At 40.6% G+C, this 15195-nt stretch overlaps 1 long non-coding RNA gene across 6 annotated transcripts in view; it reads right to left on the bottom strand.

Moving 5' to 3' along the window:
- The window catches only part of LOC128322987 (uncharacterized), a 51050-nt gene that overhangs the window by 9334 nt on the left and 26521 nt on the right, over window positions 1-15195 (bottom strand). For 4 of the 6 annotated variants that reach the window (XR_008306127.1, XR_008306124.1, XR_008306125.1 and 1 more), the window contains 5 exons: window positions 13811-13876; window positions 8474-8524; window positions 6105-6205; window positions 2405-2457; window positions 1980-2097 (listed from right to left, as the gene is read on the bottom strand). This is a non-coding gene — a long non-coding RNA (uncharacterized LOC128322987). The remainder of the gene's footprint in view (window positions 1-1979; window positions 2098-2404; window positions 2458-6104; window positions 6206-8473; window positions 8525-13810; window positions 13877-15195) is intronic. The other 2 variants (XR_008306128.1, XR_008306126.1) reach the window with 2 other exon arrangements.

Genomic DNA, 15195 nt, shown 5'->3' with positions numbered 1-15195 from the left:
AAGAGAGAGGGCATGTCCTCACCTCTTGCCTGTGGGCTTTCAGAGGCATCTTGTGGGCCACTGTGTGAAACAAGATGCTGGACTAAAAAGGCCTTGTTCCTAATCCAGCAGGGCTGTACCTATGTTCTTACAAATGTTTCTTTTTCTCTTTCTACAACACAACAATTTTTGATCATTTTCTTAAAATCTGGAATGCTAAATCTAATTTTTATTTGAAAACTTTTATAACATGGCATCAAATTGCTTCACTAGAAAACTTAGAATCAAATATGAGACAGCAAAAGAAAGTGATTTTCTCAAGGTGCAAGATTCTAGCCTCTCTCAAATATCCAAGGATCACACAAAAGCTTATGATACCAGGTGAACCACATACAGGCATATATAGAGAGAGAGGCAGGAGAAGTCCATTGCCATTGTCCTTGCACCCAGATTTCCTTTCCTTACTTATTTTTTCTCCTCGGTTTCTCCCACTTGCCACTCCTATTCCCTGGACTCTAAGGCAAGAAGCAGCTAGGCTGAAACAGAGTGAAAGGAAAGAGGAAAATTCCTTGTCCCCAGCAGGCAAGAATTAGTGTTTGCAACATGCTCACTGGTGCGAAGGAAAGGGTGTGTACTATTAACCCTCAGAGAGGTTTGAGGGGAAGCAGACAAATATTCTGAGCCATCCACTGTTTTTCTTTTATTCTGCCATTAGCTACTTTTAGGCCTTGACATGGAGATATCCATGTGTGGACATCCCACTTTTAAAAATGTAATTAAGAGAGTTATAAAAGTTATATGAAAATTATTCCACTTTCATATTGGAAGCTATGAAAAACTTTTATTTTTAAAATCCTTTAAAAACCTTAAGATCCTAATTAATTACAGAACCAAAAACATTTCTAGGGCTGGCATCCAAAATATGAAGTGGATGTTATCCACGAATTCAATCAGACAGTTAACCTTTAGTCTGGGTCCTAGCTACTACTGCACTGTACTTTTAATTAACATTAGAAAGTCATGTTTTACGAGTTTACATTTATGCTTTTCCTCATATCCCCTTTCTCGCTATCTTAGAAATCTGCACTGATTCTTGGACTCAGCAAGCCAAGACTGACAACAACAGCACCATCATTTTTAATTAATCTGAGGGAAAATCCACAGAACTACTGTATCCACTCAACCTTTACCACCCACCCCCTCCCGAAAATATAGCTTCAACAAGCATATAGAAAGTCATGCAGAGCTTTTCCACAGATCTACAGAAATGCTGGCATCCTATTTATTTGTCCATGTGGGGATCCAATTCCACTGGCGCATTCAGGTGGTACATAACATAAATTAGTTGGGCTAGTTGAAAAAAACTCTTTTTTTCACCCACCTATAAAGGGGTGGGAGAAACAGTTTAAAAGCCAAGAAAACGCTGTCTTGGATCCAGCCATAACATCTGCTGCACAAGTCTACAACTCTGGCAGCTACCAGGCAATATGGATTAGTCATGGAAACTCACAACATAATGGCAGCTATCCACACAGTAAGTATTACTAGGTATTATGGCTGGATGGGGATGACTTGCCAAAGGGAAGCTAGTTTGGCAGTGCCCCCATGGCTGAACTCTCAGTTATATCCCCAAACATTCATTATAACAAAATGCAGAGATCATGCAAGTGTTCCCAGTACCACATAGTTTATGTTGAAAATTGTGTTTCAAAACAAGGCATCTTGTAATCTGATAACATGGATCTAGCACCCGGAATCATCTGATCAGACACCTTACGTGATTTGATTCATTTGTATGAACAGCAAGAGTTGAACATACTTTAAATTTGATGGACAGGGATGCATTCTAACTGTACATGCTATTGTACCCCCTCCCACAGTAGACTTGGCATCATAAATTATTCTCTTAAATCATTGAAGAATTTCATCACCACCTTGTCCCTGAAATTTCAAAGAGAAACAGGTATCGGTATTATTCTTCACTTTTAGTTTTCACTCACCTTGCTTAGGAACGTAGGAAGCTGCTGTATACTGAGTCAGACCATTGGTCTGTCTAGCTCAGTATTGTCTGGCAGTGGCTTCTCCAAGGTTGCAGGCAGGAATCTCTCTCAACCCTATCTTGGAGAAGTCAGAGAGAGAACTTGGAACCTTCTGCTCTTCCCAGAGCAGCTCCATCCCCTAAGGGGAATATCTTACAGTGCTCGCACATCAAGTCTCCCATTTATATGCAACCAGGGTGGACCCTCCTTAGTTAAGGGGACAAGTCATGCTTGCTACCACAAGACTGGCTCGCCTCACCTAGACCAGCTCTCCTCTCCTGGCTTAGACATGTAGCCTTACTTCTATTTATTTATCTATCATATTTATATACTGCTTGATTTATATACATATAGGAGAACAAATTACTGGTACAGGAGAAACTCACCATTTGTGCATCTTCAGTTTTGCATATCAGACGTCAGGTAATTGACACTCAACCTCGGCATATGCAACAACAACAACAAATACTTATATACCGCTTCTCAACAAAAGTTTCCAAAATGGTTTACATACAGAAATAATAAATAAGAAGATGGCTCCATGTCCCCAAAGGGCTCACAAGCTAAAAAGAAACATAAGATAGACACCAGCAACAGTCACTGGAGGTATTGTGCTGGGGGTGGATAGGGACAGTTACTTTCTCCCTGCTAAATAAAGAGAATCACCACGTTTAAAAGGTGCCTCTTTGCCCAGTTATGCAGGGGCAGGAGATGGCAAAAAAGGGGTTAATTCTGCATATCCACAGATTGGATCTGGCTGGAAATGACTTACAAGGTCATTTCCAGCCTCCATTTTGAGAAGAGTCATTTTGTGGTTTGTTTGATTAAAAATTAGAACAGAATATGATTGTGTGTGGGAAATAACCTGACTTGGGACTTTTGGGGGGGGCATTGCTGGAAACCTGGAGAGCATGGCATGGTACATTATTTATTTCTCTATTTTAAAGACTTTTTGCCCTCCAGTAACTTAACCCCCCAAGTCCCATAGTTTCAATGACTCTGTATCTGCGGTTCTGTTATTCGCGGTTGTAGTAGAGAATTGAACCCCCACAGATACTAGGGTTATCCTGTATCAGTTTTTCCAATGAAGGAGAAATTGCCTACTGAACCTAAGAAGGACTGTACTTCACAATGTGCACCTCCGTTTTAAAGTTATCAGCAAAAACATTTGTGTTTACTACTTTGAGGCACAGTTTCATTCTGCCCATTGCAAAATTACTTTGTAAGAAGGAGGACCTAGTCTCATGATCAGTGAGACCTGGCTCCTAGCCGTGAGAGGGAAGAGCGGGGTAAGCCCGCTCTCCCCGCTCACGAGTGGGCAGGGAGCTCTGGGTGGCCAGCTCCGAGATGGAGCCGGCGGACGCTGGGGAGCTCGGGGGCCATGCCTGCACGCAGAGCATGTGCGTGCACGCAGAGCATACTGGGGAGACCCCTGAGCCAGGAGGCTGCTTTTAAGCCTCCTGGCCGGGGGTCTACTCACTAGTAGCTGCAGCGCGGAGCCGCGCTGCGGCTACTGACAAGCAGTTAGCCCGGGTTTGTGGAGCGCTCGTTCTGCAAACCCGGGCTAAGGGGTGGGCTACAGGAGCAGGTTAGCCGCTCCAGAACCACCGGGCTCGGCTGCGAGCCCAGTGGTTCTTACGATCACAAAAACCGGGCTAGGATTTTCCTAGCCCTATTTTTGTGATCGTAAGAATAGCCCCAGAGTGTACCAACACAGTTCTTTTTTCAGAGGGAACTGACATTTGGCAAAATATGAAAAAGTGGTTGCTATAATATCCATGTGACTGACATTCACCCATGTTAACTTCTCCTGTATCTCAGTGTTGTTCCTCTGCAATATTTCTAAACACCTACCTGTCACTCAGTGTGCTATAGTTAACTGTGTTATCAAACACACAACAAATACTGAAATCTGTTAGGGATGCTCTCTGACAGACTCTGCTTTTTAAAAAATTTCAAAACATACCAGGAGGAGCCTTTGGCATCGGAGCCCTTCAAGCAAGTCAAGGCAAATGAAATAAGAATTGTTCGATCATCTTTGGGTAATTCAAAAAGCTGTTAAGGGTTTTGAATAATAATGAAAGACTTCTTCAGTGCCTTCCAAGATCTCATTAATGAACTGAACCATAGCTTCAGTGCTCTCAATAGTTTTATGAGGTGGGAAATACTGTTGATTGGATGTGTTCGTTACAACAATAGTGCGGATTTTCAAATCACTAGAACAGTAAATCAAACAATTCAGAAAGAAATTTTTGTATCAGCATTTAGTGAATTAAGAATTATATTCACTTCTGGATGTCTGTCAAAAGTTCCCGTGACCTGGCTGTGGACCTACCCTATTCTTTGGACAGAATTAGTGATTAATCTTGTTTCTTACAAGAAGATCACAGTTGGGCATGATTTTCATCACTTCTTCAGGACTGTCTTTGAAAAGTCCTACAGGATTTTATCTAGTAACAATCATGTTTGATATACATATCAGACTGCTAATTATCCATCTGCTCGGTGAGGACCCCAATTTCAAATATCTTGCATCTGGTGTAGGTCTTAGTGCCTGGGTTCAGATGGTCATCTAAACCAGGGATTCTCAACCTGTGGGTCCCCGGATGTAACTGGACTTCAACTCCCATAATTCCCAACCAAAGACCACTGGGGCTGAGGATTATGGGAGTTGAAGTCCAGTAACATCTGGGGAGCCACATGTTGAGAAACCCTGATCTAAACCATGGTTAAGATCAACTTTGCAATGAAGCCCCAAAAACGTATCTGCCTGCAAAATATTTTATTTTCCTGCTTCAAGTTTGTGGGTAGGGCATATCTTTGTTGTTGATGGAATTGGCAGGTTTATTTCTTTCTAAAAACTTTGTTTTGCTATGCCTCTGTGGGCAGCCTCAGTTGGACTTGTTGATAATGTTCCCACCACTCAAACTGGTTGAAGGGATCCCCCCATCAAAAATGTGCCAGGAAATGATGCTATGACAAGATGCAGGATTTCCTGGTGCATTCTAAAGAGAGAGGGAAAAAGGCACCTGGCAGGAGGTGGCTACTGCAGATATTATGAGTGCTTCAAGTGTAGCTAAAGCTCCGGATGCCCACAAAAGCACTGCAAATAAATTCAGAAAAATATAAGCCCTGCCAACACCACTCTCTCCAATAAAAATTCCAGGTACCAATCATGGCTAGGAAAGTGTTTAAAGACAAAACTGGATTAGATTATGGTTAATGAGCCTGAGGGTCAAATACTCCTGCATTCTCTTCTTTTTTGCTCATGCAAGAAGGAGAGTAAAAGCTTCTACTTGTTTCGAATAAGCCACCATGTTTAGTTATATCCAAATGCAGGAAACTGGTTATTTTAAACAAACTGTACAGTTTCTTTAAAATAACCAGTTACCTGAATTTGAAAGTAATGGAACTGAGGTTTATTTAAAACTGAAAGTAGAAGTTTTCAATCTCTTTCCTACTACAAATATTTATACACCATTTTGCAACAAGTGTTTCCAAAAGCAGTTTACATAGAGAAATAAATAAATAAGATAGATCCCTGTCCCCAAAGGCTCACAATCTAACAAGAAACATAAGATAGACACCAGCAACAGTCACTGAAGGAGTACTTTGCTGGGAGTGGATAGGGCCAGTTGCTCCCCCCCACCACCCCGGCTCAATAAAGAGAATCACCTCATTTTAAAAAGGTGCCCCTTTGCTCAGTTCAATCAATCAATAATTATCTTTATTATTGAGCCCCTGGTGGCGCAGTGGTAAAACTGCCGCCCTGTAACCAGAAGGTTACAAGTTCGATCCTGACCAGGGGCTCAAGGTTGACTCAGCCTTCCATCCTTCCGAGGTCGGTAAAATGAGTACCCAGAATGTTGGGGGCAATATGCTAAATCATTGTAAACCGCTTAGAGAGCTCCGGCTATAGAGCGGTATATAAATGTAAGTTCTATTCCTATTGCTATTGCTATTATGGCACCTGGCCAGATTTCAGCATTATATAGAGAATTGACATTCAATGCAGTTGGTACAGTCTGTCAGATATCACAGTTGAGAGGCAGGTAGAGGGAGTTTACCCATCAGGGACATCCTTACCTAACTGATGTTGGGGGGAGGGGGCTTCACCATTGCTTGACGGGTCTTGTATGCAATGGCACAGAATCTAGCGACACAAGAAGTAACAAATACAGCCTTATCTGCAAGAAGATAAGTTACATTAAAATCCATTGGTCTTCCCTGAAGGTTCTCTAACAGAGGTAAAATCAATTTGTTACATGGAGTGCTGTAAAATTTACAATGAAGTAAAATATGAGCCAAATTATCAACTTCGTCTGATCCACAGGAACACTTTTGCACAGGTGATAGGGTATCTTTTTGTATCTCCCCTCCAACCAAGCTGATGGAAAAACATTATAAACAAGCTAAGGTGAAGACTTTGCTCAGTTAGTTTTGTACACTTTCCCTTGTGTGCAAAGGAGGAAGTGGAAAGTGGAAAGAGTAGCGCTTGCCCAAAACTCAATGAAGCTTATTGTAACAATGCTAAACCATAGTTTAGTGTTACATTTAAACAGAACATATTTATTCTTATCCAGTGCTTGACCAAGATGGAGAACTAGAGGCATTAATTAAACCTAAACTCCTGGATCTGCAACTGGAACTGAAAGCACCATTTGCTGTGATCAGGAGTGTCTTTTACGAACTGTACCTGGTTCAGTTCATTAGAGTCTGTGGTCAAAGGCAGAGAGGACTATTCTCTTGCTCTAGGAATACAGAATTCAGCACTGGGAGCTAGAAATAATGAAGAGCTTTTTACCCCTCTCCTAGTCCCTCCTTCCACCCATATTCAAAAAAGCTTGTTTAATAATGGCCACTATAGTACAATTCAAGTTCCATCAAGCACAAAAATAAAGAATTATATAATGTCAATATGTTGCTCTCCTCAAAAGGGATACAATTCTTATATTTTAAACTGCAAAGAGTTAAGAGTATTTTCAGCTCCTAGCTACCGTGTTTATGCAATGCCTATTGAATGCTGCCATCTAGTGGAACATGATATGCAAACCTACATTATTTTCTAAAAACAGTTTGCAGTGTAAAAGGCTTTATTCTATATATTGACAGGCATCACCCATAAACATACATACAACTATAGGCCCAGGACACGAGTGCAACTTTGGCACAAACACTGAATCCACATGGCCATTTTCCAGATGCAATGACTTTAAAATATCTCATGAGGGCAATGCATGCAGAATCTCCACTCTTGTGAATGGAATAACCATTAGGGATACACAAACTGGCTCGACGTCAAACAGGTTCGATGTTGAGCCAGTTCGGTTCGATGGTCCAGGGTCGAATCAAACCACCCCGTTTTGTCCGACCCCAGACCAAACACCCCCCAACTGTTTGGGGGATTGCAAACATTTGTTTATTTATTTATTTATTTATTTATTAAAATTGGTACCTTTACTCCCTTTGGGGGAGTTCCTTGAGGCGGAGGGGGGTGGGGTCCATGGAGGTTCCTCCTCCCCCCGCTGGCCTCAATGACCAAGAGGTTACATTACAATTTGCTTTAAAATTATTTCCATTATTTATGCACTTGAGTATCTTTTGTTGGGATAAGTATATGTCAAAGTTTTAAAAATATAAAATAACTGGTGGACATCCAGACTAATCTTCCACAGATGTGCCAGGTTTTTCGGCTGTGTGGGATGTGCCAGTGCACCATATCTACGACTTTCCCCCTCATTCTGTAGATCTCTGAATGTCACCAAGATTTTCCAATCGCATTTTTGAAAAATGAAAGGAAAGAGAGCTCTCAGCAAATACTGGAGAAATCCAATACTTCCTGAGGGCTTTGACAGGGTGCTGAGTGAGGAGAAAAGGGCTTGTTTACTTCTGGAGAAAAGTAACCAGGGCTCCTACTTGTTCTGCAGACTTGGTGCTCCCATCTTGCACAAAAATCTCCAAAAGGGTGGCTCAGCCTGCCTAGAAGGACCCTGGAAAATCAGATTACTGGGCTGGCTTTGATTGCTGGCTATTGGTTAGAATAAGTGCCTGTAAGCTGTTCTGACTTCTGATTGGTTTTGGGTAGGGATAGCCCCAGCCCACCCTTGGGCAGTGGGGTGGGGGTGAAGAAAGGCACATATTGATTGGTGCTGAGGTACTAAATATGCAATTTGGGTAGTGACTAAGTATGGTAATGACTTCATTTGGGTGCAATGGATCCCACTGAACACCCTGAAAGGGAGGAAATGGCTTTACAAAGGAATTTAGAAAAAATGTCCAAGAGCCAGTGCCATCTACTGGCAAGCAATAAAAATGCAAGGGCAACCTTCAAGCAAGATAGAGAGGAAGAGATGATATGTTTGGTGAGAGAATGTGGGGCTGGCAAGGAGTGGGGCAACACTCCCTCTGTCCCAAATGAAGAGCCTCCATTTCAATTATTAAATGTATACACGTACCTATGAAAGTGGTCTCTGTAATTTTAAGCAACTTCCTGAACAGACTTCAACCTGTATAAGAAATTCCACAGGAGGGATTATAGATAGATAGATAGATAGATAGATAGATAGATTAAAAAAATATAAGACCCAGCTATGGCTTAACAGTTCTGTCTGAACTGGGGCAGTAAAATACAGAAAATATAGCTTCCACTTTAATGTCAACATTTACTAGACTAGGCCCGGGGAGACCTGAGTTCAAATCCCTATTCAGCCAAATACTTGCTGTGTGACTCTGGGCTAGTCACTTCTCTCTCAGCCTAACCTACTTCACAGGGTTGTTGTGAGGAGAAACTTAAGTTTGTAGTACACCGCTTTGAGCTCCTTGGAGGAAGAGCAGGATATAAAATGTAATAATAATAATAATAATAATAATAATAATAATAATAATAATAATATACAGATAATCTACTGCACCTTGCCCAAAATAAACTAAGGAAGAAACAAAATCCAAGTTACAGCACACAAGCTGAAGCAGTTTCAAATTATTTACTGCTCTGGAGGTCCCCCTACAAATAGTCTACTGAGGACAAATTGACCTGTGAGGATAAACAGGACAAACAGACCTGTGAATCCTAGCTCTAATATTATTAATATTTAAAGGAACAGGTTTTTAGTTTCCGTACTTTGATAGTTTGGTGCTAAAAAAACTAATGATCAAAATGAAGGAAAAATATTTTTAAAAATAAGCCCCAACTCTTTTCTTTCTTCTTTCTTTCTTTTTTTTGATGCTCAGTATTTCCAAAGCCACATGTCAAGGCTTTTTATGCAGTGACTCAGGTTTTCCACACTGACAATAACATTCACAGTACTGTAAAATTAGAGAATGACACATCCATCAACAGTCACCAATATGCACCATGCTCCAGAAAATATGCCAGTCAACTTAGTTATAATAATAATAAATAATTCCAAGGGCAGCATCTAGAACAAGTCATGACTAAGTCCCACTGAAATTTTTATAATCAAATTTATATCCTTTATTTACAATGGTGCTTAATCATGACTAACTAGTTTGGATACTGCTCCAAGTAACTATGGTGCTCTGGCTCAAGTTCCTTTTTGTGGTCTTCAGCAAAGAAGCAGTTTGATAGGGATGTGCACAAATCAATATTTTCAATTCAATTTGTACACGAATCAAATCACCCCTGATTTGTTTTGGGTCTGAACCTGGCCAGAAAAACACAGGGGCAATTTGTCCACAAATCTCCTGAAACAGGTAGATTCAGATACAATCATTTTGTACCAGAATCGATTTGCAAATCCCTAATTTCTGATCTACAATCCAATTCTATGCATGGTTGCACAAAGTAAGTTCCACCAATTTTAATGGGTCTTACTACCTACTAAGTGTGTTTACATTTGCAGCTCTATTTTCCTAACACTTTGGACTTACGTTTTGCATCAGTGGCATCCTTTCTGATGAATTAGATACTAAAGAAGAGCTCAACCACAGAAAAATTGGTGTGTGTGTGTGTGTGTGTGTGTGTATAGCCTTAAGTTCTAGAAAGGTCATTTTAAAAATGGTCTCATTTTAAGAATAATCAAGCAAACTTGTATGTTTAGCAGATATTATTTTATCATCAATAATTGCAATAGCAACAGGTTTTCTCAAAATGAAACAACAGAATGAATGTAGGTAAGATAGTTATCTAGAAAGATGACTTAGATTTTTAGCCTACTTTCCAGTTGGCTTATGAGATCACCCAGCATTCTGTGTGTCTACCCACCCAGTATCAACTTCGCAACACCCAAACCAATATGAACCAAACTGGGTACAGTGGTAGCAACACATAGGGACACCTCAAGAGCTTAGTTTGTGATGATGTCATCCACCCCGATCCAAGATGGTGGACGTATAAATGTTTGAGGCGCAAGTGGGCGAACTTGTGAACTGCCTATCCAATTTGAACCAAATTTGGTACAGCTGTAGGGACACATAGGGACACCTCAATGCTGTAGTTTGTGATGACATCCACCCCAATCCAAGATGGTGGATGTGTGGACGTCTGAGGCACAAGCCAACTAATTTGCGGACTGTCTAACCCATGTGAACCAAATTGGGTACAGTTGCAGTGAGTGACACACAGGAACACCTCAATGGCAGTTTGTGATGATGTCATCCTCACCGATTCAAGATGGTGGACGCATGAACATTTGAGGTGCAAGAGATCTAACTGGTGGAACCTCTATTTGAACCAAATTTAGTCCAGTTATAGACAGTGAAAGGAAAATAGGCTGTTTAGTTCTTACTAGAACAACATGTTTTTATTTCTACCCTGTCCCCAAGGTCATAGGGCAGATAGCTTTGCAATTTTTTTACATCTGCTTTAAAATTCAAAATGTGATTAGAAAAGGCATTCTTTAATTAATTAATTAATTAATTTTCTGTATGTAAACTGCTTTGGGAATTTTGGCTGAAGAGCAGTTTATAAAGATTCATCCTATTCATATCCCCCTAGGCATGTTATCCATTATATAAGTAAAACCAGTTTTACCATTTACCATACTAATTATTTTTTAAAAAATAAATGTTGCTTGTAGATCAAGAGGAAAAAGAAAAAGTTTGATTTTCTGTGTGATTCTTGGCATTCCTACATCTAACCACTCTCTAATATATTACTCAATTATGTTCTAAAGCCTAGATAAGCTAGCTTAAATGAGTCATAGAAGAATCAGCTATCACATATTCTAGCAAAGTGCTGTGTGCAACCTAGGTTTCCAGGACACCGGTTTATAAGCAACACACTGGAGATGCCAGCAAAGTAGTTTTAAAACACTGCATAGTTGAGGCACATGCAACAGACATGCCAACCACAGTTTGAGCCAGGATGGTACCCTTTTAGCATTGCTAAATATAAAGATTTAACAGTCTATATTTGTGTTTGTTTGTTTTTAATGAAAAAAGAACTTGTAGGGTTTTTTAAAAAGACAGACTAGGATTATAGTCTTAGTCTTTCTATTTAGAAAGTGAAATGTGGTCTCTCTCTCTCTCTCTCTCTCTCTCTCTCTCACACACACACACACACACACACTAGTCTGTGTGCTCTCTACATAGGCATAAATGTAAACTCCAAGGATTTTCTCCTAAGCCCTCTTAGTATAACAGAAATAGTTCCACTCACACAATGGAAGGGGTGATATCCTCCCTTTTTGCAAAATATCCTTTCTGCCGGCTCCCAGGAGCCCCCTCAGTTGTGTTTGAGTCTCCAGGCCTGGAGGTCTCACTCTTGACATGAGCCCCACTGCATCATGAGCTCTCCATTTATGGCAGATGGAGAGAGGTCACTTAGCAACAGTGGGCCAGTCACCCCTAGATTTGGCTCCTTAAAAGCAAATTGGAAAGGGGAGCATATCCACACCCTCCTGATGCTGGGATACCCTAAGTAAACCCCAGAAGTTAACTAAAAGCCAGTTGATTCTTTGCCAAGGCTACTCTGCTCTCAGAGTGAACTGCCTCCCCCTCCTCTCCTTTCACAAAGGATAGAAGCCACCTAATGTGCCAATGGACTCAGCAGGAAGAACACAGATAAGGCTTGTGGAGGTAAATCCCCCCCTCCCTAAAAAAGAGGTTGAGGCAGTGATAAAGACCTAAGAGATGCACCCATTAAAAATACTGGTTGGATTATTGGACCTTCTGCCCATGCAGATTTCTTCTCTCGTCTATGCACTCTGTTTTCATGACAAAAGCCTTTGCATACCGCAGCAATTCCCACATTGTTACATGCAGAAAGAGAGATCAGCAACATTGAATCCTTGCCAGTTCTACCCAACAGGCCTATCCAAAAGGAAAGTTGAACTGGAATGTGCTCCCAGGATATGTTTTTGGATATATGTCCTCCCAATGTCATGATCCAATATGCTCTTTGCGTACCCATTACCTTGGAGGCACCAGCTGCTGTTTGGGTGATTTTCTGTCCACAGACCACGCCAGTGTTCAGTACTTCGTGGCATCCCCCAGATTGGCATTCTTGTCCAGCCTGATCTGCCCAATCTTCCTTGATAACATAGGAAGCTGGTTCCATGGAGGAAGGACCCTTGTGGATCCATCTCTGTCACCTAACCCCTCCAACCTTATTGCTCCTGCCTTTGCCCGAGCTGTTCCAGAGGAACAAGGTCCCTCGGTGGTTCCAGAAGAGCTGGTCTTGTGGTAGCAAGCATGACTTGTCCCCTTAGCTAAGGAGCGTCCACCCTGGTTGCATATGAAAGGGAGACTAGAAGTGTGAGCACTGTAAGATATTCCCCTCAAGGGATAGAGCCGCTCTGGGAAGAGCAGAAGGTTTCATAGGAACATAGGAAACTGCCATATACTGAGTCAGACCATTGGTCTATCTAGCTCAGTATTGTCTTCACAGACTGGCAGCGGCTTCTCCAAGGTTGCAGGCAGGAATCTCTCTCAGCCCTATCTTGGAGAAGCCAAGGAGGGAACTTGAAACCTTCTGCTCTTCCCAGAGCAGCTTCATCCCCTGAGGGGAATATCTTGCAGTGCTCACACATCAAGTCTCCCATTCATATGCAACCAAGGCAGACCCTGCTTAGGGGGACAAGTCATGCTTGCTACCACAAGACCAGCTCTCCTCTCAAGTTCCCTCCCTGGCTTCTCCAAAATAGGGCTTAGAGAGATTCCTGTCTGCAACTTTGGAGAACCCATTGCCAGTCTGTGAAGACAACACTGAGCTAGATAGACCAATGGTCTGACTCAGTATATGGCAGCATCCTATGTTCCTATGAGATCCCTTTGTCCAGATCAGGTGATATAAATGTTTGCCCCTTGGTGGGCCCAAATCTGTTTTTACCCCCCCTTCTCAAATCCAACCACCTCCCTCTCTAAGAAGCCTATTTCTCTTGTCTGCTTGAAAACTTATACAATTAGGATTTTAAGCTAAAATGCCTCATTGCAGTTAAACATATTTTTAGTAGTAATATAATACTACACAATTCTTTCCGCTGTACCCCTACCTACAATAAATAATTTTCATTTTGAAACTGAAACCTTTTCTCAATCCAGTCATTTCCTTAGTCCACAACTTTGCGCAAATTAAATCGGATGTGCAACTATCTTTTCTGAGCTAATTTCCCCATGCAAGCTCAAACATAGATTTAGGGCTGTTCACCAATCATCCTGGGGCAGTTTCATTAACAACAACCCAATGTATTTTAAGGGCATTCGACTGGCCTTTTGTCTACTGCTAGAGTAGGCAACTACAGCTCTCCAGATGTTGAACTACAACTCCCATAACCTCAGCCACAATTTATGACTGAGAGTGCCATAAATTGAAAGTATATTCTTGAACTTACCATCATACACAAAATAGGTTTCATCTTTAAGAAGAGAACAGCTGGCATTTCAGGGAGTGCCACACACTGAAAAAGAAAGATATTGAGAGAAAATGAAATGAAAACAAACATTTAACAACTTGGGTTAGCCAATCTTCCATGAGCAGAGAAGTTTAATTTATTTCATTTCCAGATATGACTGACTGCTGAAATGGCTTATTATATATATTCAAAAAATACATTACACACATAAATAAAAACAGCATGAAGGTGCAAAATCACCATGACCTCACAGCCTGTGTGTGTAGGAACATTCTTCTTTCTCTCCACTTCCCCAGATAGATTATGGTAAAGCTAGGACATTGTAAAAAATCTGCGAAGGAGAGCTAGAGACAAAGAGAAAGCTGGAGATATGAAACATCACACTGTATGCATATATGTTCTTCAAAAAAGAAAGCTTGAAGATGCTGAAATTGTTTATTTTGATCATTCAAGTCATTTCAAAACATTAATATTTTCTTACATTATCCAGTTCAGTATTTGTATTCAGCAAAGGAAAAAGATGAACATTGTGCAATGGAGCTAACTGGTTTTTTAAAAATCAGAATTTTTTTTTAATTTTGTAGGTAGACATGCAATAATATATTCAGTAAGATGCTCTTGGGACTTTTAAAGAAATTTCAGTGTAAGAAGCAAAGAGTACTTTTTCTGTTAGAGATGAAAATCGTTGTTGCTTTTTATTAGAAACTGACAGTTTTATTCTCCAGCTAATTTTAAATTTCTTGGCCCCATTTTAAAGGGTTTTAAAGCTCTGAAGATAATAAAAAGGGGGCAGATCCCAAGACAGCACTGAGCTTGGGGGATCCCTTGAGTAAATTAAAACAGTCTCATAGCTGCTATTCATACAGTGCAGTAAACCATAAAGGTGTATTAGACGCTCTAAAAATACTTACAGCACAGAAACTAATTCAACTATTCTGCCAAAGAAATAAAATACAATGAACACTTTTCCCAGTGCTATACTGAAAGCTCTTATAGTGATTAATACCAGTGGGAAAAATGTGCAGTTGTCATGGCCAACTTTGCGACACAATGCAACTCTTATAAAACCAGCTAGGGAAAAAAGCTGTCAGGATATGGTGTCAATTACTGCTATGCCTGTACAATGGACAAATTTGTAATACTGCACCTTTGGCAGATGTACCAATGCAAACAGGATGATTCTTCTTTACGGAATGTAGTGGGTTTTGTTTTTCAAACCTGTTTGTAACTAATATCAACTGCCTGGTTGTAAAAATGTCAGCTTATGCTGCTTTTCTTTTTCTTTTTTAATTAAATTTTTATTAATTTTAACAATAATAACATTAACAATCACAACAAATAAACAAATATGGACTTCCTGCTCA

Source organism: Hemicordylus capensis, chromosome 4 (genome assembly GCF_027244095.1).
Source record: "Hemicordylus capensis ecotype Gifberg chromosome 4, rHemCap1.1.pri, whole genome shotgun sequence".
Lineage (NCBI taxonomy): Eukaryota > Metazoa > Chordata > Lepidosauria > Squamata > Cordylidae > Hemicordylus > Hemicordylus capensis.
This window is presented reverse-complemented; position numbering and strand designations above follow the sequence as displayed.